This window comes from Emydura macquarii, unplaced genomic scaffold, assembly GCF_026122565.2.
Source record: "Emydura macquarii macquarii isolate MOO-44397 ecotype Brisbane River unplaced genomic scaffold, CSIRO-AGI_Emac_v2 contig_1253, whole genome shotgun sequence".
In the NCBI taxonomy this organism is placed as follows: Eukaryota; Metazoa; Chordata; order Testudines; family Chelidae; genus Emydura; species Emydura macquarii.
Genome location: NW_027131390.1, coordinates 41,755,999 through 41,783,854, shown reverse-complemented (window position 1 = coordinate 41,783,854; position 27,856 = coordinate 41,755,999). Strand labels below are relative to the sequence as shown.

Here is a 27,856-nt window from a genome sequence, read left to right as displayed (position 1 = left end):
ATTTATTTTAATCAACTTTTCCATATGTACTTAATTTTTTTTTCCTAAAGAAAGGGGCACTCATTGGTTGATCTAACTGTTAAAACATGTTGAATACAACCAAATGGAATCTTTACACTTGATTTGGTACATCTTTTTGCTCTAAAGGAGGGAGAGTATGTTTCCCTGATGGGTAGAGTCATAAATATTCATAATTTGAGATCCAAACCCATCAGAGCTTAGGCAGCGAGAAGCAATAAAATAGGAGTGTGAGACCACCAGGAGGGCTCAGGGATGATCCTGGTGAGATACCCAATGATGTCTCCTGAAGTCAAAGGCCAGGTTCCCACGCCTGTGACGACTTCGTCAGTCTGGTCACCCAGCAGCACAGCCGCTGGGACTCCCATACTATCAAGCCCTTAAACACAGTACATGACCTATGCTGCCTATTTATAAAGTTTGACCTCCCAAGACAGATTTTCTTTATATAGAAAAGCAACCTTTAACACAACATTTCTGAGAGTATCATCGATTCAACAAGTTCATTTTTTATTTAAATATTTTAAGGGATTAGAAGAAGATTGGGCCTTCACATATTTTGCATCATCATTTCAGACTTCTTTTTAAACAGGTTTATTTTAAGAGGGAAAAAAAATGTTTAAATCTGATTTGATATTTTTCAAAAACAATCATTGATTTTTATGCTCCCATGCAACAAAGCCCTGAATTTGATTTAGCATTGGAGTCTGAAAGGGTGATCTTCCAATACTAAGCAACTGACAGGCATAAGTATTAAAAGGTCCCCTAAGTTTAGAAACAAAGCTGTTCTCTCCTGAAATATCGCATTTTAAACTCCGGAGGTTTTTCATACTGGTAACTGACCAGCGTGTGCTTCACAAAAGCATCGGCTGAACACATACTGTTCTGGTGGCATGGAAGAGTGATACAAAGACAATGCTGACTTCAGCAACAATAAAAAAATTAAACCTAAATGTAAGTTGGCTGAAGCCTGTGGGACCTGCTTACGTACATCAGTGAATGAACTAGAACACCTAGTCTAAAATATCTTCTGAATTATTTTTCAGCTGAATGAGCCACGTTCATGGTTTCATTAAAATGGGTGTTGTCAGTTGATTACCTAAAAAATCCTGTCTACACAGAAACTTTCACAGGTCTTCAGATAAGGCCACACACCAGCTCCCTTCCAAGTACCTCCCTCCCAATCAAGACCTCTTGGCTCTTATTTTGAGTCAAAACAGGTTGACTAGACATCATGGGGGTGGGGAAGAAGGGAACCACTATGTTTACATTGTCAGAGTTTTGACATATTTTATGGCCTGGGGAATACACAGAGAGTAACGGAACGGTTTCATAATGGGTTATGCTGCAACATGCAGCTGACTACATGACATCACTCAAGGGAAACATCCCAGTATAATGAAAATATACCATAGCAAAGGTCTCTGCTTACATGCCAATATTTTGAGTCAGCTAGAACACATAGTTTAATTTTGTGGTAGAGATGTCGCCACCTAAAGAATGCCAATCCTCTGAAGTATATGCAGAGTAACATTCAATAGAACAAGGGTGGTCCAAAACCATAAAGAGGACAGGAAGGAAGTAATTTTCTTGACCTTTAAGTTACGTAGCCTGAAGAATTCTCCTACTGCAAGTTTCTAATGGACAGATTTTACTGTCCCTGCAATCCAGGCAAGTTTCTAGATCAGTTAAAGAGTGTACAAATGCAGACAGATGAGAAAATAACTTTAAGCCTCAAACCTATATTTTGAGAACATATAAAATGTAACTATAAAGTTATTTTCTAATCTGTATGCACCTGTCAGAATCATGTGAAACAGAGCAACACTACTACATTTACCCAGACCTGCAGAAGAGCACCATGTAAGCTTGGAAGCTTGTCTCTTTCACCAACAGAAGTTAGATTTTATCTCCCGCATTGTGTGTCTCTGTTTATCTGCCACATTTTACAACATAAATTCCTCTGTCCAATAGTTCTCAAGCACTGTGCTCACCACAGGTAAAGCTGAATTATGTGCAGCATAAAGCAAACTTAAATAACTTTGTAAACGAGCTTAGAAGTTGTTAGCACTAGATCCCAAATCAATTACTTTTAACATAAAAGATGCTCTAAGTGCCTTAATAACTCATTAGCCTTCCAGCAATAAAATGGATGCCCAGCAAGCAGCAAAAATAATCACATACAAACACCACATTAACTAAACCAGTCAAAGGAGAAAGCCCTTGCCCTCCCCAGAACAGCCTCCCGCATAGCCATGTCACAGGAAAGTGTCACCAGAAGAGTTAAGGTTGAAAACCTTTCCCAATGGAATCCAACTACCCCCTCCTCCAATCAAAGGAGACGCTTTTCTTACAAACATTCCACATCTTTAAGAAAAAAAATAAATAAAACCAACCACTAGATTAGCTGCCAACTAAGCATCAAGAGATCCACTCTGTTCTCCCCTGCCATATAATCCTTTGTCACTTGCTCCCACCCCTCCTGACCTTGGCCAGGTCTATGCTAGAAAGGCTTTAGGGGGAAAGTGGTGCGTCCACATTGCAACTGGGAGGTGTAATTCCCAGCATGGATAGATGCAAGATGCACTAGATCTGCTCTAGCTGGTGCCAAAAAAGGACCACGGCAGCATGGGTGGCGGCTCAGGTAGCTGACCAAGCACAAATCCAGGATGGAACTGCAGCTGGGTTTCTAGTCTGAGCCATCGCCACGGCCACACTTTTCACCTCCAGAAAAGCTTGCCTATGGACATCTGCCCAAGTCATCAATTATTCCTCACAGCTGCTGTGTTCACCTACCCTTAGCTATACCAGCAAAGGTTTAGCTCCGAGGGTTGCTGCAGTTCATACAGGCACAAGAGTGCTTTTGTCAGCAGAGTGAGGCTCAGCAGAATTAAATTTTTATATACCATTTCAATTAATAATATCCACATTTTTAAGCATTTAAATTTTCACAGTTGCAGGAAATTATAGGGCAGGATGGGGGGGGGGGGTCAGACAGTTAAAGCAAACACTGAGTCAAGAAGTCAAATCTTTATAGCTGTTAAAACAAATAATCAGCCTCACATGTCAAAATTTACAAAGTGAATAGCTGTAAATCAAACACTAAAGTTCTCAAGTAGCATTTTTCTAGAGCTACTTATCTGTAAATTTCAAGCATCACTGGGTGGCATGTGTACAGAGATATCAACCTTTATCAATATTTATTAATGAAAATCTAAATCTTCCAAGCCTACATTACCTTATACCTTATTTTGCCCACTTAATGGGTATACCAGCAAAAGCACTTTTATAACAGTGCAAGTTGCCTCTACAATAGGGCTTTTCCCAATACAGAAAGGTCATTAATAAAAATCATATCCCTAATTGACATCACTATTCCGGTAAAAGTTTCTACTGTAGACTTAGCATAACACATCTATCCAATGGTAAAGCTGCTCCTTTCATTGCGCAAAAGTGGGAAAAACAATTAAAACAGCATGTTACCAGCAGATTATTCCTAAGCAGCACAGTAACTCGGTACGCCCCCATTAACCACACCCCTGCCTACCTAAGATCAGTGCATCACAAATTTCTGTGTGTGTAACAACGACATATAAACTCATACACACACAGATTTCCCCAGGAACCTCCCAGAAATACTGAAAAAGCATTTCTCAAAAAGCAGACAAAATAAATGTGGAGTTTCTACACCAAGACATGTTAATACAAATTAAAGTTACACACATTCAGTGTGTATCTGTGAAGTGCTTTGCACAATGCAGCCTTGATCCTTAATTACTGCCCCATATGATACCACAGTACAAACCAACATCACGCCAGATGTCTTTTGAAGACAACATGGGCTTGATTCTCCTCTCAAAAGCAGCCCCACTGAACTCAATGGAACTACACTAGTGTAAGAGAGGAGAATCAGCTGCTTAACTTTAAAACTCCTTTTCTGATTTTTATCCAAGCATCCCAGAAAAACCACCATCTTTGGATGAGATGCAGCATGCGACATTTCAGATCACTGCATTTCCAGACAAGTTTGAAGAGGAATATTTGACACTGAGCTTGTACCAGTACAGCAAGCCTCAACCCATTAAAAAAAAAAAAAAAAAAAAAAAAAAAAAAAAAAAACATGTCAGACCTCGCCTCCCAAAAAAATCATAAGAAAAACATTAGGGTCTTTTATTTGCCTGCTATTTAGAGCCTTTAGTGTGCACACAGTCCAAATTTGCAAGCTCATCTCTGCAAGCATAGGGAACAAACTTTTACAAAAATAAAAGCAAGATGACATCACTTGGCCCTAGCAGCTGCAACTTGAATATGGCCACCAAATGTTGCAAAAACTCACCAAAAAAACCCCCAACACACACACACACACACACACACACACACACACACACCATGAGATGGCAACAAACTCAGTTGCCTGAAGTGACGTGTACACAACCATTTCACAGTTCCCCTCCACCATTAATCAGCCAAAATCTGGCATGTAATCTGGCCTCAAATAATTGCCATGCAACAAACAATGCTAGTGGCAATCACAACAAAATATTTTGCACAGGGAAATGTTGCACAGTGAAGTGGCCCAGTAACTGCACAATGAGCATTTTACTCTGCAGTCCAGCTCACCTTATAAAAGCACACAGGCCTGGCATGCTTCAGGTAGCCACTGCTATTCTGTCAAGACACAGGGACGGATCCTTAGTTGGTGTAAATCAGCAAGGCCCACTGACTTCACTATATTAAGAGATGGAGCAATATGAAGATAAGGACAAAAGACGCTGGATTAACTAACAAAACTGAATGAGAATTTCTCCTGAAAATACCTACAAAGAGGTTTTTGGGACTGATCCTCGTGTTTTGTTAGTCCCCAAGAAGTCAACGTTTACCCACAATGCTACTGTGACGGTCACTGACTAAGTCAACATACCAGGGACTGAACCAGGGATCTCCAGAACTAGAAGGATGAGCTGCTACCTCTTGAGTGACCCAGAAAAAGCTCCCTAGAGCTGATGTTATGACGGACTCATGCCCAATGTGGATTGGGCACAGAGGGGGACCTGTACCATCCATTCACCAGTGGGTCACAACGGTAGGTAAGTGTTCTCTCAGATATCACTGCCAGTAGAGAATAGCATGCAAGCAGCAACTACTGCACTTGTCTGTGTTGGCCACGGTTTCTGAAAAGCTTCTCCAGCATTCCAGTTTTTATTCAAAACCACCTTGAGAGCTCTCTACCCCAGCGCTCTGGAACAATGTTAGACCCTTTTCAATGAAGTTCAAGCAGAGTCCTTACTTGAGGTAGGACAATATTCAGCTTGCCTGCTGTTTGCAAAGTTCAGGCACTAAAATGGGGGGGGCGGGGGGGGGGGTGAGAAAGAAATATAGCAAGAGCATCAGAACCCAAGATTGTGTATGTATTTTTTTCTATTTATTTCAAAGGCATCTCCCTTTCAAAATTTTCTAGTCTTTGTACCAAATATGAATGCAATACAATTTGCAATACCTTCTCGAAAAAAAACTGTATGAAGATGTTTTTCTAGACTAGTTGATGCTCTTATTTTTCCTGATCGCTAATACTCCGTAAGTAGCATTTCATACATAAATCAATTGCTTCAGCACAGAAAGGTTTACATGTTACATTTAAACATAAGACGCCTTTCATTAATTGTATTGTATTTTTTAAAATAATATGGTATTATTAAAGAATTAGATTAAACAGTCTCATCTGAATAATCCCAGCAAGTTAAAAACTGTTTTCTGCTTTACAAACTGATTTCTGCTTAAAGGGAAAATATAATTATGTTGTCGAGCACACAATCAAGGACTAGGTTTGATCACTTCATAATGTACTATACTGATGTTTATTTGATTAAAAATAACAGCAATTCTATTTAAACAGCAGAGTCTTCCAATTCATGCACCTACCCACTTATGAAAAGCCAGGAGACAGGAACAAATTACTTCTGAAACCTTGCACACAATAAAGTTATGCCATAAACAGCAAAATTAGACTTCCCTTTCTACCAAGGGAAGGCAGTGTGGCTAGAGCACTGAGCTGGTACTTGGAAGATGTGAGTTCTATTCCCAGCTCTGCCATTGGCTTGCTGGGTGATGTCAGGCAAGTCATGTCCCTGCTGTGTGCCTCAGTTTCCCCATTTATAAGTGGGGATAATGACGCAGACCTCCTTTGTAGTGTGCTTTGAGATCTGCTGATTAAAAAAAGTGAGGACACACAGGGGTAACAGCTCACACAGCTGCAAGCGTTCCACGGCAGAGGGTCACCACCACCAAAAGAGGTTATTCTTTCACCTAACTGTCTCACCTGAGCACTTTTTAACACTGAAACTCAAACGCTCCGAGGCGCGTCTCAGTGTGCAGCATTCGCATCCATAGAGGAGGGATGACTGCTTACAGCATTGCAGCAATCTAATGAAAATGTGTACTTTTAACTGAACACCACAGAAGTCTTTGGATGTTGATGGATACCTTTTTTGCAAGCTGCATCTTCTCTTGATTTCTCCATCACATCTTCTGCCTAATGTTACTAGACTCCCTAAGGAGTAACACAAAAGGTAGGCAACACTTATACCTCGACAATCAAGTGGTGGACCAACGGAATAGCTTCCCCTAATAATACATTGAATTGGTGGATTTGAAAAGTGGTTCTTTCTGCTAGTTTCGGATGTAATGGCTTGCAGCTTCACTGAGTGACCCCTTGCATTGTGCACTGAGAAACAGCAGTGGGCCCCCGTTGCTATGCCCTTCATTACTTCCCCCTCCCTCAAACAAGTTCTCTTTCTAGGCTAATTAATCCCAATTTTGTGATCTTATTACACAGTATACAAACTCAGTCATGGCTCTAATCATGCTATTTGCTTTTCTGCAAGCATGTCTTTTCAATCTTTTATGCATTTCAGGAGGCAAGGTAACCTGAACTCAGCACAATATTCAGATTACAGCCAAACCTGTCAGTCTACAGGGCACCAGATAACTGCCTTATTCTCTGGTCCATTTTTAGTGAATCCAGGCACAGCATGGTTGCTTTAACAGCTGCTGCACACTGGCCACACACCTGCACTGAGCTACCTAGGATGGCTCTCAGATCTTTTCCCTGAGTCAACCAGACTATTTCTCTAGCAGTCTATAGACAGAAGGATGCTATTTCTCTGGCACTCCTAGGCTATGAATTGCCTGTATAGCTACTCTAAATTACTGCTATTTAACAGGGTGAACCCTCTCTTGGAAAGCTAGAGTGAAGGAAGAAGAGCTTCTCTTGACAGCTCCATAGCACATGCATCACGCCAGCAGGACCTGGCAAAAGTATAATGAGGGTCTGACCCAGAGTTAATGAAAACACAGCAACTGCCACCTTAGCTGACACCAAGGATTAGACAAGGCACCTCCAAACTAAAGCAGGAATCTCGACAGCTTAAGCGAGGCTCTCAAGTTGAGAGCAGTAAGAGACTAATAGCCTCTTCGGAAGAGGCACAGAGAGCACGCTGGTGACACCCACTGACCAGTGGGTTACAGAAGGACACTCATTAGCTTTGGAGCAGTCCCCACACAGTGTACAGAAGATGACAGTCCTCCTGCGTGGGACTCAGAACACAGCAAAAATTTCCAAAGCAAGTTCTCACCCATCCCACCCCACCCAGTTTGCATTAATGGTACACTTTGTCTAAACAAAGCAGATTTTAAAGCTAGCAGCAAACGAAATTTAGCTGTCAACCGTGCATAAATTAAAACTTCTCAGAGATCTTGTAGCTGTGTTGGTACCTTGGGATACTTCAGAGACAAGGTGGGTGAGGTCAATATCATAAATAAGCAAATTAAGAGAAAAGTTGCTTTGGGAAGACAATGCCAGGCTGCTATTTCAACCTCTATGCATACCTCAGGGAGATTACTCCAGCTCTGGTCCTTCACTGACAGAGGAACGGTGCCATCACCAGAGCTAGGATAGTTTAGATCCACAGAAGATGTGGCCCTGTGTAATATCCTGCAAACACTCAAGCAAGATACCTGTGCACAGGTGTAGCTTCGAGCTGGTAAGCAATCCCACTGGCATCAAAGAGCCAAATCCTGACCCAGTGCAGTCAATGACTCTTTTGCCATTTATCTCTGTGTGGCCAGGATTTCACCCAAGCAGCCTACTCACAGGCGTAGCTTTAAGCACCTTGTTGAATTGGATTTCATGTACATGACTTTATTCACACAAGTAGCACTAGTGAAGTTACACAGATGGCTAGGTGACTGGGTGTAGAACACTATACTACAGAAATGAAATTATAACTCAAAGCCTCCACTGTATGGGGCTGCTCTACACTAGAGAGTTTTACACAGGAGGTGTAAAATGCTCCTCCCACCGATGTAACACCCCTGCTACTCCGACATAATAAAACCACCTCAACGATAGGTGTAAGGGTTTTGTTGGCTCAGTTTAGTTAGGGCAACACAGCATCAATGTAGACACTCTGTCCCTTACATCAACTGTAAGGCTGTCATTATTGTCAATGTCACCTCTCCTGGTTGCAAGGGCAGGAAGGGGCTTCAGAAGGGCAGCCTTGTCAATTTCACTAAGCCAGGAATTTGACAAGGCTGCCCCAAGAAACCAGGGCAGCTGGACTCCACTCTTCAGGGGCAAGAAGCCCTGGGCACCTTGCCCCTGGAAACCGGGAGAGGAGAAGCCTGAGGCTGGCTCCCGGCAGGAAACGGGGAGTGGAGGGCACCTACCGGGAGCCCGGGTGCCTGTGGGGCTCTCAGCTCCCCACACTGCCCCTCTGAGATCAGTGGAAGTGTTCCGGGTGAGGATACACTCCACCAACCCAAGGAGGGTAGTGTGGACATGAGCCCCCGCAGTAATTACTGAGGTGGCTGTAAGTCGATCCATGTCAGGTCGACTTATTTTTCTAGTGTCCACAAGGTCTACTACAGAAGGATGGTCTCTCACCACATGCCCCAAAACCCTTCATTAACAAGAACTAATCATCATCAAGCAAATAAAAGAGTGAAGGAGATAAGACATCTTAAATCTAAGCAACAAACAGTTGGCAATCGAGGGCAACAGATAAGCACTGATATCTTTTAAGATTGGTGCTTTTGAGAGACATTTATTTTAGTAGCTGATCATCACCCACCACAGGTAAGCTTCACCCAGTTGGCAGAGATTACCTCAGACAGAACCTGCCTTTAATCTATCCTCAGGGTATTGTGCAAGGCCTGTTTCCTAGATGTGCATTTCTGCGTCACAGTGCAATCTATCCCCACAGCCTCTGCTCTGAGGGTTGGATTCCAAGGTAGTTCTGTTCCTCTGGAGGAAAAAGAAGCAACTGTATTAGGCACTGCAGGCCCGGGCTCTGATTTTGCCTGTGCATTTAGCAAACAAAGTTATTTTTCAAGCAACACCCGGAAGCATCTTTTACATGCCTATCGCATTCCATGACACCCTACTGCCAAGAAGTAGCAACAACTAAGCCAAAGAGGACAGATTCACTGTGTCATTGGGAGAAGTTTGGTTCAGTGTGCGGACTCCGGGAGTACCACAGCAAGAAACATTGGGGGGGGGGGGGGGGGGGGAATCATCCTGCCCTTATACAAACCCCCTTTTTGTTAGGGGGGAGAACAATCCCTACTTATGTCAAACTGCCGTGGTAATCTAAGAGATAGTAATCAGAGAGTCCTTTATGGGAGCGCTTTCCCTAGTGTAGCACAGACAGCAGCAGAACAACTCCTGCCCCATTGAAATGGGTTAGCAGAAACATGGAAGGTGACTGAGTAGCGTGCATGCCAACATTTAATGTATAATAAAAGTGTCAAGAAATAGGCGTGAAAACATGCACAGCCCCACAGCCATATCACTGCAGCCCATTCTGTCTCAGGCTGCTTGTTGGGGCATGTCTGTAATTAGGAGGCAAACCAAAGCCCACTGAAGTTAATTGAAGAATTCCAGCTGACTCCAATGGGTTCTGGCACAGGCCATGAGCACACGTACTCTTCAGGGGAGAGAGAGCCTGTGTCTATTCTACTTATCTGCAAAGAAGCTAGTATTATTCTGGGCACTAAGTAAATAACCACAAAAGCATCCAACCTCTCTATAGTAAATCCTTAATGCAAACGGTCTGCCTTGTTCAGATATAAATCCCCAGTAACACATGAAAAAACCACCCTCCCATCCACCCCTAGCCTGCTGGCCACTTCTCCCCGCTTCAAAGCCACCATACCTGAACAGGCAACAACTTCAGGCTCTGATGACAAAATTCAGCAGTTCCCACTTTTTTCAGTGCTTTTACTCTTTGCTTTTGGCCTTGAGTACAAAACTCCCACTTGCAACATGAATACCCAGCAATTCAGTGCAAAGTACAGGCTGATCGGGGCACCCCTCTGCTATTCCAGGGGCCCTTAAGAAGTCTATTGTCCACAATTCTTCTGCTTTCCCTTTTATGGATGACACATGAAATGACCAAATTAAAAGCTATTGAGTTCTGAGAAACAGAAAGGGGAGGAAAAACAAAATAAATCAAACCATTCAAACCATTTTAAAAAGTTTCCAAGTTCCAGGAACAGGTGAAGGCTCCAAGGTGACTTCAAAAAGTGCACCCCAAACTTCTGAACAGGACTGAGAGCTTCACCAGCACCATCCGACTCCACATTTAGGATCTATTATTTATTCCACCTCCAACACCAACAGAAACAACTGAAGGGCAAATGCCACTGCTGTAATTAAATATCTTGCCATCAAATCAAACTACAGATGAGGTGCCATTTCCTAAGGGTAAATGCAGGTTCTGCAGAATGTAACTGTCTGAATTGCTGGATCAAGCAGGAGCCATGGAAAAACAGCTTCTTATGCACATTCAGTACAACAGTCTAGAAACCAGAAATACAGGGGATATACCAAATTGCTGAGAGATAAGGAAGAAACCAGATCCGCCCTCTCAATCTTAGGCCTGAATTGTTCAGATGCAATTCATAACATGGGTCAGAGACATCATAAAAAGAATTGCCATTTGTTTCCAAATTCACACCATTTTAGAAAGAACCATCTTTTGTTATTGAAGGGCCTCTCCTAGTCAGTGTTTACCATGTTTCCTGTAGTCTGATACCAAAAGATAGCTCAATCCAATTCTGAGTCTCAAATAGAATATGATTAGGTGCCTGGCAACAGTATTCACAGCTGCACGTGCCTGTGGGATCTGATGGAAAGCATACCTAGTTGGCCAAAGGAGTGATCACAGGAAATTTTGTCTTAACAAGAGGTTGGGGTTTCTGAACAGGATGGACAATATTTGGGAGTGGCGGGCCAGTTTTTAAGAGCCACGCACTAATGTATAGACATCTGGAATTTGCTCTGTCTGTTCAGAAATGCAAAGTGAAGAAATAACCTGGGTCATTTTAGCATCTTCACTGAATTCCAACTTTTTCTTACTATAAAAATTACTGTAACAGCAGCACCTAGAAACTCCAACTGAGACGGAAGACCCACCGTGCTAGGTACAAACAATAAGAGACCCCACCTTTCAGTTTAAGGAGACAAGGCAGAAGTCGTGGCAGGGGAGAGAGTCATCAAGGTGAAATGACTTGCCCAAGGTCACCTGGGAGGGCCAGTGGCAGGGCTGGGAATAGAACCTAGTTCTCCTGACTCTCAGTCCAGTACCCCATCCACTGAGCAGCAGTGCCTCTTCTCTCTTTAGGGTTAGTGTGTTCATAAACCATTTGTAAAGCAGCCCTTCTCCATAAAAGGGTTAACCACAGGAGAGGAACGCAACAGGAGCTCTATAGTTCCATGTGGAGGGCCCTTTAATCATTTGACAACATTATGTTTATTGCGATAACCTGTCAAAAATGTAACTGTTTGTTAAAGGAAACAGATAGAACTGAATATGTATCAAAGCAACATCCTTTCCTATTAAAGGACCACAGGAGTGTTTCATAGAACTAGCAGACCTAGAGCATCCTCAGCAAAACTTCTACTGCATAGAACAGAGTTAATATACTCAACAACTGCTGTCATAAGGTTTACTGACAAGGCAGATGACACTGACACAGCATCTGTAAGATGTCGGCTAGCAATTAAAACGGTTTAACATTCCAGCACTACTACAGAAACTTCAGGTCTTTCAGCAACATAAAATATTTATTCCACAAATATGAGAAAGCTATTTTCCCTGTGTGAAAACTAACATTTTTAATTTCCTTTAAATACATTTCCTTTAAATAAATGAATGCTTTGGAGGAAACCTAAAACCTGCTATTTCCAAAGCAAACATGAAGAGCCTCGAGAGTAGCACAATACAGCGTTTGTTTCCATACACTGCTATTTAATTTGACAAGAGATAAGGAAAATTTACTGAATATACTTTTGTCATGCCACTCACGTGTAAAGGTGTAGTTAGGCCAGGCAGGATTGGTTTGTTTTCTTTTGAAAACTGAAGAGTTCCCTTCCTTATAAAGATTCCAAAACAAAGCAAACCTCTGAACACACAAATCACCTTTTATAAAGAAGCAGACTATAATTTTAGAAACCCCTGGGCAGATCCTCAACTAGTGTAAATGGATTTGATTACAGTGAAACTAGCCAATGAGCTGAGATTCCCCTCCCCCTGCTATCCCCTTGTTTTACATCTGTTATTTTGGCTCATTGCACTCAAAATACTATTAGCGGGACTGATTTAATCCTTTTCCTTTTTCCCTTTAACCAGGAGAGACCAATAACTCTCCTGAATTTTAAAGGAGAGGATAACTAGGAGCACAGCAATACTGAAGCAAACCAAGGCTGAGCAGCGATAAAAGTTGAACATGCTGCATTACTTTTTAGCAACACTGTAAAAACCAAGAACAGTGGAAACACCAGGTTTCCAAGCAGATAAACCTGGGAAAACCCATCCCGGGTGAAGATTTCAGGTGTTCAGCCCAGAGAACCCGCAGAGCTCTCCATGCAACATCTCTCCTCTATCCCCAGGAGGGTAATAGAAACCAGAGCCAGCAGCCACGCCACCGGGAGAATTACCTCCCAAATCCCTCCTGCAAAGGAAGGGAGATCATTGCATTGCATTTCGCTGAGATCAGGGGCTGGAACTGGGGACAGCCGGAGCACTTGGGGAAGCAAGGAAGCTATCCTAGCGCTGGAGCCACGAATGATGGGGAAATAAAACTGGTTTAAAACATGGGCAGGGCACTGACCGGGGAGCAGGGAAGGGGAATTTTGAGGGTGGGGGAAACGAAGCTCCCATAACACCCCCTGGGCAGCCAGTAAATCCAGCCCACGCCCCCTCCTTTGGGTTTGCTCGAGCACTGAGACCAGCTTCACATGACAGGGGGATGGGAGAGGGGGAATAAAACAACGGAGTCTGACCCTGGAGACCCCGCACCAGAGACAGGGGAAGCCAGCAACAGAAGCTCTGAGAGCCCCACACCCCCTCGCTGCACCGAATCACCTTCCTCCCTGTTTACACCAGCCTCACGGCAGGGACTTTAGCCCCCATTCACGAGGCACAACAGCGGCACGGACTGTCCGGTCTCTCCCCTCCTTTAACACGAGCCCAGGCCCTCCAAGAGAGTTTCCTCCCCACTTACAGCCCAGCAACTGCCCTAACTCCAGATTAACCTACTCCCCGTTTACACCAGCCCCAACTCCCCACTTACAGCCCAGCAGACTCCTCACTTACAGCCCTGCCTGACTCCAACGAGCGAGCGACTCCCCGTTCGTCGCCCAGCAGCTGCACTAGCTCCAGCCGCTCCCTCCCCGTTCACACCAGCCCGGAGCACGCTCCGAATCAGGCCGGGTGCTCCCGTCTTACCCCGCGCGGCTACTCCCTGCGATGGCCGCGGTGCCCGGTCGCGCGGTGCCCAGCGCGCGGGGGAACAGCGGCCCCGCTCAGCTCCGCCCCGTCCCGCCGCGCCTCAGCCAACCTCGGCCCACTCTGCTCCAACCGGCCCGCTGGAGGGAGCCGCGCCGCGCTGATGTCACGGGAGGGGCAGGCAGGGGGCGGTGCCGGCCGCGGCCACTCGCAGCAGGGCCCGGAGCTGGCGGGGGCGGAGCGGGCTGCACGGCGCCCACGTGCGGGGCGGGGGGAGGGGGTGGGTACTAATCACCCTGCCCCGCGCCAGAGCTAGGTGTTTGGAGTGGCGGGAGGGATCCTAGTGGGCAAAGGGGAAGAGGCTGGAATAGTGAGCCGAGCGAGCCCCGCTGCAAGGGCGGGCCACAGGAACTGGGCACACGAGCCCCCTGCCAGGGAGAGGAAGGGGGGGAGTACACACGAGCCCCCGTGCAAGGGCGAGGATAAGGAGCCGATGCACACGAGCCCCCGTGCAAGGAACGGGAGAGGAGGACACAGGAACCATGCGTACGGGAGCAAGGGTGGAGGACCGTGTACACGAGCTCCCGTGCAAGGGAGAGGACACGGGAACCGTGCATACATGAGCGCCCGTGCAAGGGAGAGGATGGCGTACGTACCGTGCACACGAGTCCACTGCAAGGGAGAGGCAGGGGGAACCGTGCACAGGGGGTTCCGTGCAAGGAAAGGGACGCAGGAATCTTTCCCTACCTTTTCCAATGGAAAAACCGAAGAAAGGGAAAGAAGGAGAAAGAGGGGAACAATATTAGGGGGAGGAAGGAGCAAAAAAAGTTTTGTTAAAAAAAAAATCCCTGCAAATCCTTTTCAGGAACTCTTACAAAAGCTTTTCTCTGGTTAATTAATTAAATGGATGGATCATTTTTGGCCAGCTCATCTGCCCAGACAGAGACCACTACTTACTCCTCTCCCTGCATCACCAGAATCAGTGGAGCAGCCTGGGTGAAGGAGGAGGCGAGTGTTGTTGAGAAGTGTCTCTGCCCACACCAGTGTGCCATCCAGCTCAAGGAGGCAGTGAGCTGTGTCGGGGAAGAGTGTGGATTACTTCCCACCACCTGAGGCAGGAGGGCAGCAAGGAATGGAGTGCAGGCTTGTCTACACATAGTTGCACTAGTTTAACTTAAATGGTCTTTAAAACCAATATAGTTAAACCAGTTCAAATCTCTTTATGGACACACTTACATTGGTTAAAAACTGATTCCATCCATGTAACATTGTACACCTACAATGACACCCTCAAAAAATTTCAAAGCAAATAAAAAATCTTGTTTTCATTGCTCATTTTCACCGGAGAAAAACCAAATACCTTCCAAATATTTATGTGGCAGAGGGTCCCCTGATGAAAGTCAGTTAATGGAAATGCCAGGGGCATGCACAAGAGCCTCTGGAGTCAAGTCGTTGCCTTGGCCAGTAAATTTAACAAATGGTCTTAAAAACAGATCTGGGGTGTTTGCATTCAAAATGTTCTCTTAATGTATCTGGGAGTTTAGCCGGGACCGTCTCTTGCGTGGGTATGTCTTCACTACTGAGATCACTCAGTTGATGTGCCCTCGAGTTACTTGCCTGGTCCAACCTATCATGAGCAATAGCAGCTATACTGTGGAATGACAGTCGAGTTGCTGTAATGCCTGCATTCACACTGGCACTCTGCTACCTCATGTGCAGCACTGAAACTTCTGGGGGCACATCCCATTCCTCTTGCTGCTGCTGCAAGTTGCATGGCTCTATGAATGCTTTTGCAGTGTATTGTGGGTGGATCATGGGCAGAAGTGGTACAGCAATGCATGGATGCGTTTTGGAGGAATGATCTGCACCGTAGCTAGACCCAGGGACCGTGAGACCTAGAAGCATGAGTCTCTTAAGCTGGTGCAGCTGTGGATCAGGGCTCAGAGGGGGACATGTAATGCACACTGGCCAGTGGGTTACATCAGTATAGTGCCTAACAACGAAGGCCTGATCTCACCGGGGGGAGGCCTCTAGGCTCTGGCCTAGCCCCTTATTTGGTTACATTCTGCTGCTACCCTTACTCCTGCCCCCTTCCCCTCCAAATATGGGCTGCAGTTACCTAGAGAAGCACAGCGTACCCATGGATTTATCAGGAACCATGTCCAGGAGCAGGCATCTCCAGAATGCTTGTGTTTAGATCAGTGCCATCATCCACAGGCTGCAAAGCCAGTACTGGTGTCGTTAAAAAGAGCTTATTTAAAACACAAAGTAGCAAATGCGGTAAAGAGATGATGCCAATGCATTGATTGCGATATCTCTCAGAGATGGCAGCCCACAGAGCAGTTAATTCATGTGGATTAATAACTAGTGAGAACAGTATTTGAATGTAGTGAGTTGTTTTCAGGAGCCACGTGAGCCTTTGTGTTTAAAAACTACGATACATACAAGTAAGTTGTTTCCTTTTGTGTTGCAAAGCAGCTGTGGGTGCACCTAGCTGATATTGTGTTTCCACAGCTCTGGGATAGTTTCACGTTAGGTGCCTGGAAGCAATATAAACTCAAATACTTGAATTATTCTGACTTTAACCCAGCAGAACTGAGGGCAGAATTTGGCCCATTGTCTTTCATTTGTCTGGAAAGAGTCATCACTGTTCATAGATTTTTAAGGCCAAAAGAGACCATTAGATCCTCTAGTCTGACCCCTTGCATATCACAGGCCATAGCACATGGACATGGTATGGCACTGAGCAAAATAAATAAAATCATAACACTAGGATTAAAAATGGTGAGTCAGCTGGAGGAAACTCTTTGGTAGGAGGATCTAGCCTTGAGATCAGAGATTCACCAGAGGCTGGGACCAGCCATGAGGTGTGCCTCTAAACCAGTGTTTCTCAATTGGTGTTCCGCAGGAACACTGTTAGGGTTCCACGAGAAAGTGACATCGTGCCGCTGAGAGCAGCTGTTCTCCGCGCCGCCGAAAAAGGGAAGATGTCCCGGATTTTTCGGCAGAGGTTATCGGGTATGAGTGTAATTTCCCTGCGGAGCCTAAAGGGTTCCGCGGGGAAATTTAATTGAGAAAGACTGACTTAGTTGTTTGTATATAATTTGCTTATTTCAACATTTTTTTTTGGCCCCCTATGTAAAAATACTGTTAAGAGTTTGCAGGATTCCGCAATTATTTATCGAGTTCAAAAGGGTTCCGTGGCCAAATTTAATTGAGAAACACTGCTCTAAACCAACTTTGGACCCCTTTGTGGCTTTCCCCAGCAACATGTTCAGGGTTCTTCTTGTATGTTTCCAGCAGAGCTCTCCAAGAGAGAGATTAGTGTGTTCGCTATTCAACACACTAGATCATGGCAAAACTTCTGAGTGCAGGTGTGTCAGTGAGGTAACATGTATCCTTGAGCAAGATCTGAAAGACGCTTTTACCCCGAGCTAATAGTCTTGGTCAGAGGTAAGTCTTAATCATCGTGAATATCAGGACCATGTTGCTATTAGTCATTATTTGTGTTGCAGTAACACCGAGCTCAGGGCTCTCATGTGCTAGGCACCGTGGAAAAACAAAATAACCCAGAGTTTACAATCTAAATAGACAAGGCAGGCAAAGAGTGGGAGGGGAAACAGGCAGGGGAAGCGTCTTGCCCAAGGTCACAGAGTAGGTCAATGATAGAGACACAGGTACATAACCTGGTCTTCTGACTGCTAATCCAGTGCCCTGTCCATTAGACAGTACTGCCCCTCAATGAGGTCTATTGTCCATTAAGTTATAGAGGCACCTACCTGTACTTTGGGCATGAATGTCATCTTGCATCTGCATTTAGCACCAGGTGGGCTGTCTCTATTTTTCATTTATTCTTTCCCTTTAGGCCCACTGGTCTTGGGATCTGTTCAGAAAGCGCTTGTTGGATAGGGATTTTCCATCCTTGGGGGGGAGCCAGGCATTTCATACTGAATTGGAGGCATCTTGTTTCAACATCTGTAGCTTTCTCCTCCAAGATACATGACGTGTGCCTGCTAGAGCTGATCCAGACGTTGATGCTCCTGCCCCCACTGCTATCTGTTGTCTCTGAAATCTGTCCACAATTTCAATTAGGATTGCAGAGGCGTTTTGATTGCTGAAAACTTACTGTCCGCTACCAGGGCTAAATTAAAGGTAACTTCTTGCCTGACCTTGTTGGCCAGACCCACCATCTTAGCACAGTATTGCCAACTCCAAGCAGTCAAAAATGATAAAAATCACGAGATAGGCTCAAAAATCATGAGATGTCTAAAAATAATAAATCTGGATGTCTGTTTATTTGCCTTCTGTTTTCTGAGCTGTTAGGGTCGCACTCGGGTCATGTTTCAGGCATTCCTCCACAACCCTGGGGGGTTGAAACATACAATTTTTTTAAAAAAATGAAAGCTGGGATTCTCATATAATCACTTCATTCCAGCAGCCTGGGCTTTAAGGAAAACACCAAATATCATGAGACTCGTGGTAAAAACATGAGAGTTGGCAACAGAGTTACTGTCTTCCTGATCTGATCCCATTCTTTCAGAGCTGTGAGGTTTGAACTCAAATTTAGCCAAGTTAGTATATTCAAGGGGCTAAGAAAGCTAATGCTGTGATCAGGTTGATTGCGGAGGCAAAGAGTAACACCTGAAATGTTTCTTTAAAAGAGTCAACAGGGAGATCACAGTGATGCAGCTGTGATTCAGCACATCACCCACAAAATAGTATTTCTTCCAGCTGTTTTTTTCAAGGCATTTGCATTAAACACAAATAAAGTGTCAGAGTCTCTTCTACCATAAGGCCTCTTTACGCAGGGTCATGGAACCTGAGAGTGCGTGTTCATATAATCTGTTCCCAATTTAAGGCCCCTTTATTCTGTCAGTGGCTACACAGCCATCTTGGTGTTTTTCTTAAAGTCCCAGTCCTGGAGTTATGTGATTATGGAAGAATCTCAGCTTTCATTAAAAAATAAAAGTAAGTTTCTAACTTTCATGGCTGCAGAGAAAAGCTTGAAAATGTGAACCCTGGATGCATAATAATAAATAATAAAATAATAATAAAATAATAATAAATAACCCAAATGCATGGTTTGGTTTGGTTTTTAAGTCTCATGACTTTTAAAGCCAGTCCCATGATTTTCTGATACTTGACTCGTGATTTTTGAATGTTCGGGGTTGGCAATAACGGAGTGGTGTGGAGAGGCCTCGGTACAAATCAGAGTCAGACCCAACCAGTTTCAAATACTTAGTGCAAAAATCACTTTCTCTTTAAATTAATCAGGTTTCACTTCTCTGACGTATGCGCAGACCACTGCCTATCTTGCTGACCAATATTATCTCTTTGTTTCCTTGTATTCCCCCTTCAATCTGTATCCGTCTCTTGTCTTATACTTAAATTGTAAGTTCCTTGGGGCAGAGATTGTCTTTGTGTCCTGTGTTAATACAGCACCTAGCACAATGGGGTCTGGGTCCGTGGTTGGGCTCATAGGCACCATGATAAATACACATAAATAATAAAAATATGCTATTTATGATGTCATAACCCTACTAATTCTCTAGTCATCCATAGTGTCTTCCAGGAAAAATAGTGTTTGCAAGACATGAATTTCCAATGCAATAAACAAGCAGTGGAACATTTTGTGTGTGTGTGTGAAGAAAATCATGTCTTTATTCTTCCCAAATAAACAAACACAGGCCTAAGTCTGTGGAGGGCAACAAAAATGATTAGGGGGCTGGAGCACATGACTTATGAGGAGAGGCTGAGGGAACTAGGCTTATTTAGTCTGCAGAAGAGAAGAATGAGGGGGGATTTGATAACAGGCTTTAACTACCTGAAGAGGGTTCCAGGGAGGATGGAGCTAGGCTGTTCTTAGTGGTAGCAGATGACAGAACAAGGAGCAATGGTCTCAAGTTGCAGTGGGGGAGGTCTAGGTTGGACATTAGGAAAAAGCTTTTTCCCTAGGATGGTGGTGAAGCATTGCAATGGGTTACCTAGGGAGGTGGTGGAGTCTCCATTCTTAGAGGTCTTTAAGGCCCAGCTTGACAAAGCCCTGGCTGAGATGATTTAGTCAGGGTTGCTCCTGCTTTGACCAGGGGGTTGGACTAAATAACCTCCTGAGGTCCCTTCCAACTCTCATCTTCTATGATTCTATGATGTCCTCTCCTTTTCCGTTGTAGATTGCCTTCAAAGTACCCAGCATTCCTTGGTACTTTTCTAGAGCAAACTAGTTAGGGAGCAAAAGCTTGATCTTGAGTTCTCTGGGCGTGATCCAGCAAAGTATTGAAGCCCTTGATGAATTTTAAGCCAGATGTAAAGTCAATGGGTCTACTCGTGTACTTATATTATGTGCCGGAATGGTCAGTACTTTGCAGGATCATACCTTAGATGTGTTTTAACAGGCAGCAGAGAAAAATATCTCTCCCATAATTAAAACCACAAAGGCAAATTAAATATTATATACTAGACACTTTTTATACAATGCCAAGGTGATTTTGCTTCCTTTCAGAGACTTAGATTCAGATAATGACTAAGAGCAATCTAAGCAAATTAGAATTTATAGAGCCATTTGGGTAGCATGGAAAATGTAGCCATGCTTGAATGAGGCTGAAAACCAAATAGAGCTACCTAGGCTATAATTAAATGTTCCAAATTGGCTACCTCTATATGACAGAAGAGCTAAAAGAAACAGAATGTCCAGAATCACGAGAGCCTTTCTGGTGTAAAGTGTCACTGAAATACACAACACTCTGATGGCAAATGCTAGGGATGAGCATGCTCCCCCCGTGTAGAATGCACTCCAAAAAGACAGTGGGAGCACTTGGGAAAATAAAGGTAGAAACAATGCAGAGCCTAGAAACAGAAGGAAATGAGAATTGCAGAGACAACCCAAGAACCAGCTGTCGCATCGGAGGTGTCAGACATAACTCAGAAAGGTTGTTCCTGCAGCATGAAACAACAGTTCTGTCGGGGAGGAAATGCCATCTTTGTCAAATGGGAGAGAAATTGAGATAATCAGCGTTGTTTATGGGGTCCCTGCTGTGGTGACATCAGTGAAACAGCGACGTACCAAGAAGCTGGGATAGTGGGGTATGAAGACCAACAGCATTCACTCAGAGTTGATTCCCAGGCATTGAAGTCAGTGGAAAAACGCAGCACTAACGTCACTGGATATTTGATCAACCCCTAACTTTGTATGCTTCGGTGTTGCGCATGCAGCACGAGACGCCACATTTAGCCTGATTTTCAGTGGCAGGTCCTCATGGAAGCCATCCCCAGGAGCTGTGCAAATGAATCAGATGTAGACTCCTTGGTTTATAAATGAGATAAAGGTAGATATAGATTTTTCCTTTACTGTTATGATAAGGGTATAGTACTGTTTAGTGTGGTATAAGTGGACTCCATCTTGTTAGCTTCTTGAAGTGAGCTCTTCCCTGAAACTTGTACTATTGAACCTAAAAATATCTTGATGAATTCTCTTTGTGTGTGTGAGTGAGGATTGTATGTGCAGGGCATAAAAAGACCCAACCTAAACTGCTCTAACCTAAACAGAAAGGGGAGTAAAGACACGACTGCCATCCTAGCCCTGAAGGACAAAGAATGCAAATCAATGACCCTAGAGTATAGAAGGATCCACTCTGGGAACAGACAAAGTACAGAAATAAGAGAATAGTCATGCTTGCAATTAGCTGGTGATTAACAACCATACTGAACCTAGAGGCAGCATGACACAGCAAGGCCCATAGACTTACATGAGAGCCAGCAAGTTTAAGAGATGGAGTAAGAACATGGAAATTTTGGGTCTCATTCTGTAATTGTCATCTGGCGCATCAGATTCGTGACCAACAAAGGCCCGGCTCCTTCCTCGTGCCCAGTCTAGTTGGCCACTAGCCTGGCTCAAGCAACGCAGAAAAGGACTGGTAATTATATCACACCAGCTTGCAAAACTTCTTGGGTATGAATGTGTGTGTGAGACTGCTCTCTGATATTCTTACATTTACAATAAACGCAGCGTATTGTCTTGTCCCCCTGAATAAGATCCTGCTAGCTTTTTCTTTTACAAGTATAACATTTTGGTGGAGAATTGGGAAAGGGAGAGCATTGTAGTATCCCACGATTATTGTAAAAACAGGTGTGCACACTGCCAGCTTTAGTAAGCCTGGCAATATAGAGGAAGATCTAAGAATGTGTTTGTTTGTTTGTTTGTTTTTCTTTTCGGTTAACCAGACAAACTCTGAAGGATATAGGAGTTTGTTCACCTTGACTCTGAAGGACACAGGAGTCTGGGTGTTATTATTGTTGCAACCAGGTTAACCAGGCAAACTCTGAAGTATATAGGAGTTTAGGTTTGGGTGTTATTACTGTTGTTATTGCTCTTCCAGGAGTTGATATCAAAATTGTTCTTCCAGGAGTTAGTTGCTGCTCTTCCAGGAGTTGATATTATATATATATATATGTATATATACACACACACACATATACAAGTTTTAGCTCATTGTTAGTTGTTGTTCGTGTTTTATTGGGGAAAATATTTAAGAAAACACAGTCTAGAAATATTCCCAATGAAAAGCAGGAAGCGCTGCCTTTTGTACAAGAAATTACACCTTTTAAACAGATTTTGCAAAGGTTTGGGCACAGCCCTGGACACCAGAGCCACTGTCATTTAATGTAGTCAGGATAGGGGCGAGGTGTGGGTTCAGCGCTCTGGCCAATGGAGCCCCACTTCCAGATCTGTTGTTACTGTCTATACTTTTCTTGGCTTAGGTTTTTCTTCTTCCTCTGCTACTGCATTTCTCTCTCTTCCTCCCTCCTCCCTTCCCCCCTTGTACTTCTGTTTTTCTGAGATTTTGATGGAACTTTGGATACCTTTTGAATGTAAATAGCTTTTTGACAAAGCATAGACTAAGGCACCTGTGTTGCAAAGATGGTACTTGGTGGCTCGGGTTTTACAAGAACAATATGCCACCTTAAGAAATGAATAAAATATGTTAGAATCAGTTCAGTACAAACAGTGGCTGATAGACACAGTACTCCGTGTAAGAGAATGGAGAGTTTAAGATTACAAAACCATGCTGCCAGTGAAATATTAAAATCTATGGCAGCAAGGAATAACATAATAATGCTAAGATATAGTAAATTGAAGGCAAAAGTAAGTGATTTAAAGGAAAAGAGAAGAGTTAAGTGAATTGCAGTTGAAAGTTGTGGGAAGTGTTATAGGAAAAGAATTCTTGGTCTCTTTGCAGCCATTCTGAAGAAAAAAAATGGGCCCTTTTTTCAAAAGGACTGGTCTGTGAATTCTGACTAAAATCATTTGAATATGGATGATTTAGTTGAAATCCCTAAAGGAAAAAAAGGTTTTCATTGGAACTTAACTGCCTCCAAATATATAAAAGGGAATATGTGTGTACAGCTGTATAAAAATAATTAGATCGGTGCAAGGGGCAAAAAAAGAATTTGTGTGTGCAAATATATTGTGTAAATCTGTAAGGTTTTAAGGACCTGGTTTATAAAACTCTGTTTTGTAAGCTTAAGATGAATTGGTTTTGGGGTTTTTGTTTGTTTGTTTGTTTTTTAAATAATGCCACTATAACTCCATTTGAATCTTTCATTTAAAGTTGCAAAACTGACACTTTTTTACCAGACACAGGTAAATTAGTGCTGTTTGGCATTGTTATTCAGCATTTAACCCTTGAGAGGTACCTCAATGCTTTATAGGCTTAATATCTTTTAAAATAAGGACCAAAGAATGTGGCCATGGCTGCGGAGAGGAAGCCAAAAACAGGAGAATAAGAAAAGATTATGGATTCTTTTTGTTTTTGGTAACAAAATAGCAGATCAGAGCTGCAGTAAAATAATAAGAAATTAAATGGAAAGTGTCCCCTTGGAGCAACATCAGGGGTAAGATGCACAGAAAAGCAATGTTTAAAAAAACCCAAAATCCCCATTGAACTTTAAGGTGACTCTGAGTACTCAAACTATCACTTTGGGAAAGGTACATGAAAACTCTAAGCACAAAACAAAACCTTATGTAAAAAATTGATATGGTTAATATAATGTTATAGAGAAGTTAAACTATGAAAGAAAAGAAATGTGCATTTTCCCATGTTATATGCAGTCTATATTGCAGAAGGGTTAAAAGAAATGTAAACCAAACATGCTACTTAATTAAAAACCTATAATGGCTCAAAAGGGAGTTAGGATACATTGTGTTTTCTTTTTCAGATCACTGTGTGCTTTAAGAACAAACAAAAACTGACAACAACCTGTGGTGTCTGTTGATGCAAATTACATAGCTGATAAGGAAAGAAGAGAACTGCCCAGAGATGGTAGTGCAAAGGGGCTGCATGCAGATAATGGACACAAAAGAAAGGTAAGAAACAAGTCCAACCTAACAAGAGTCCCTTACAAACTTACCCCACCAGAACTCCAAGGATGTAATGAAATTAAAGCCTACGCAGATTCCAAAAGGATATTGAACACACTGACCTCAGAGAAAAATTGTCTAAATAAAAGGCATGGTATAACAAGATAACTTACAAACACCCCCTTGTAATACATTTGATGCTAATGTTATTGTTATTATGCAACCTTGAAATAAATTTAATATTAATGAGTAACTCTGTAATAATATATAATGTGTATAGTTTTTTGGGGGAAAATAGTAACTGAAAAAACACCTCATGTTAAAAAGCCTTATGTTAATGATACTTCTCAGCTATTACCTGTAGATAATCTTAAAACTTGGCACAGCAGATAAAACATTACAAACCTGGCCTGCTGTATAAAAATGGAAACTGAGGTACACCACCTCATGAATTTCATGAATTAAAAAAAAAAGGAAGATTCACCCTAAAACCTTAGAAGGTAGAAGCCATTACAAACCTGGCCTGCCTATAGAACAAAAACACAGGAAAATAGGAGGGTAGTTCCTCTGTTTTGCCTGCAATCTGAAAGGAGATTTGTAAAAGAAAGGGGTATTTTAAGCAATAATCTGCCACCCCCCGCAAAGGGGGTAGAAAAAATGTTCTTTTTATCTTTCAGAACTTCAGGAAAAGCTGGCGCCAGCAAAACGGCTAAAAGAAAAGATAAAAAAACCCAGTAAAATTGGAAGCCTGTTTTTTTTTTTTTTTTTTAAAGTGAAATTAAATACGAATGCCATCTAGCCACAGGATGCATGTTTGGAAACCATGAGACAAATGCCACTATGCTATTAACTCTTTTGCCACTGGTATCTCTGTTTGTGTATGTAGGTAATCACTGTGTGTGTCTCAGAAGCTGCTGTTCTATGCTTCTTGATAAATACATTCATCAAGTAGATTATAATCCTCACGAAAATAGATGTTTTTGTAGTACTGTAGCGATTAGGGGATGTGATTTTGAATTTCAAGTGCCTGAACCTAGATACAATCAGTTAAAAGTGATGTATACTTCTTATTCTGCTGTGAATCCTGCACTACTTGGAATGAATTTGACTGTGTTACAAATGTTGCTTGTACATCCTAATTTGCAGAACCAGCTGCACTGCCAAACAGGAAGGGCACAGAGTCATGGTGTGTCTCATAATGTCAAAGTGGGTATTTGCAAGAATTGGCCAGGATCTAAAACATGAGTGGTGGGAAGTATTGTTGCAATGGCTCCCCACTGGCATGGGAATCTTGAATTTGGCCTTGCGCCCTACTGTAGTGATTTTGGGATTCCAAATAATAGCAATCCTCTTTACCAGCTAACGGCATGCTGGATCTGGTGCAAAATTTGGCAACTACAAGTTCCCTGACAGATAAGCCAGTGGCTACTGCCACCCTCGCTCTATCCTGGAAGGGAATATATTGAACTTGTCACCCCTATCTCGAATGGGAGTTAGGTGGAGATGACTGCTTGTCAGTTGCTGATGTGGTGTGCTGAGTATGGGATGCCAACAAGAAGATCATTTGCCCAGTCTCAACTGAGAGCCTTGAGCTTTCATTGGATCACAGCTCTGGTGCATCCAGAATACATGTGACGGCAGTTACATAAAGGCCCTCTTCTATAAAAAGTGACCTTTTAAGGAGAAGAACTGTATGGGAAAATTTTAATTAACTAAACCAGGAGGGATGGGGAGCCTCTTGCTCAACCTTTGACTGACTCTGCACCCCTCCCTGATGCTCTGGTGGACATGATGTGATCTGTGTTTTACAAAAAAGACCAGTAAGCTTATTTATGAATGGGGTGATTTATTTATGGGATGGTCACTCACAGCCAGAGGAATATTATCCATAATGTTCCACCCATTGTTGATTGTTTTACTATTAAGATGTTTATGCCTTGTATAATGTGCTGTTGGATCAGAAGAAAGTATCACTTGCTTGAGGTAAAGAAGCAACCCCTGTAGCATGTAGCTGTAGTAGACTCTTATCCCCCTCTGTAGGCCAGCCACTAGAGGGAGCAAAGACCCACACTCTCTCAGGGGCACAGAAGCCCAGTGAAAATCTCCTGTTGATGTTAATCCACACTGGATCAGTCTGCTAGGGTGGGTTACACTAACATGGAATCCGGTTACTCCAGACGAGCAAATTCCTCCCAAGTTCTGCATGCTTCTGCAGCCCTTCCTACCCAACACCCTGTTAGCCAGATCAAAAGGCAGCGTGTGTGCTGAGAACATCCGGTCTGCTTTTCCTGGCTTCCAACTTCATGTCCTTTCTTTATGAGGACAATTTCAGGGGTGCTTAACCTTTCCCTGGAAAGTATGGAACAGGGTGACCAGATGTCCCAATTTGATAGGGACAGTCCCAATATTCGGGGCTTTGTCTTATATCGGGCCTATTATCCCCCACCCTCCTGTCCCAATTTTAATCACACTTGCCATCTGGCCACACTGGGAACAACAATACCCATGTTACCGAGCATAATGTCAGGAAACAGAAGTTTAAATACTAGACTCCAAAAGGCATAGAACCCTGGACTAGTTAAATTTCCGTACTCTGCTTCCCAGTTTTAGAACCGTTTCACCTTTGGAAACATGACATTTGCGTTTCCCTTGTTGGGAACAGTTCAGGAAGTGATACTTTAGAGCAATTAGGCTCAAACAGGATGCTATAACAAGCCCAGGTGTTTATAAGAAACCACAAATAAGCTTAGCGAAACTCCGTGCTAAAGTTGATTGAGGACTTTCTAGCACACCATTTCCCTGTGGTGCCGATCAATTATTTAAGCAGAACTTCTTAATAAATTGAATTTAAAATAGATTAAGTCTGTTACATTGCCTTTATTTCACGTAATTATTAATTAGGAAGAGGACAGAGCCACTAAGATACACCCTGTGATTCATAAGAGCGTATCTACCCCTTTGTTATCCTGGCTGGACATGCGAATGCCCCTTCTGAAAACGCAGTTATCAATGGGATGGAGAACTCCAGAGACATGTTTAGATAGGACTAAATATTTTAATGTGCCGCACCAGCACTTTGTTCCTAAAACCACTCACACCCAACTATTTGGTCGATAGTTACAACTATATCTCTACGGTGAAACCCCAGCCCTCTTGATGTTAATGACAAAAGTTCCCATTGACTTTGTTTCCGATGGTTGGAGTGTGTTGGACGTGAATGTTTTGCCCCCTTTTCAAAAACTGGTATCACTTCAGTGAATCCTAGTATGTCATGCTACAAACTGCTTTCCGGAGCTGTGAAACTGAATGCTTCCCTATAACAGCACCTTTAATAGAGCTTCACGAGTGCAGCAAAGCCAACAAAGGATCCTGAGGAATCTACCCTAGGAAGTTGGTGGAATCACCATCCTTACTGGTTTTTAAGGCTCTGGCTGGGATGATTTAGTTGGGGTTGGTCCTGTTTTCAGCAGGGGGTTGGACTAGATGATCTCCTGGCAACCCTAATCTTCCATGTTTCTATTCTATTCTTCCCCCTCTGTGGAAATTCATTACTTGTCTGCGCGGATTAAGGATTGCCCTGGGAAACGCTGGGGCACACGGTGCAATTTGCTCCTTTATTTACCACTTGTAGAGCATATTCGCCAGGACAGAGCCTGCTTCCATTGCAGCCAGGAGCAAAGCTCCTCTTAGCTTTTAA

General features: G+C 43.2%; 1 protein-coding gene and 1 long non-coding RNA gene across 4 annotated transcripts in view; one reads left to right on the top strand and one right to left on the bottom strand.

Annotated features, from left to right (window-relative positions):
- The window catches only part of SH3BP4 (SH3 domain binding protein 4), a 99,585-nt gene extending 85,650 nt beyond the window's left edge, over positions 1 to 13,935 (bottom strand). For 2 of the 3 annotated variants that reach the window (XM_067548610.1, XM_067548614.1), the window contains exon 1: positions 13,806 to 13,935. The gene's annotated coding sequence lies outside the window, so the exon portion shown is untranslated. The remainder of the gene's footprint in view (positions 1 to 13,805) is intronic. The other variant, XM_067548611.1, reaches the window with a different exon arrangement.
- A 3,306-nt stretch (positions 13,936 to 17,241) lies between these two features.
- Positions 17,242 to 24,905, top strand: LOC137154052 (uncharacterized). Its single transcript, XR_010920048.1, has 3 exons — positions 17,242 to 17,258; positions 24,018 to 24,165; positions 24,837 to 24,905. It is a non-coding gene; the product is annotated as an uncharacterized lncRNA (long non-coding RNA).
- Positions 24,906 to 27,856: the final 2,951 nt, after the last annotated feature.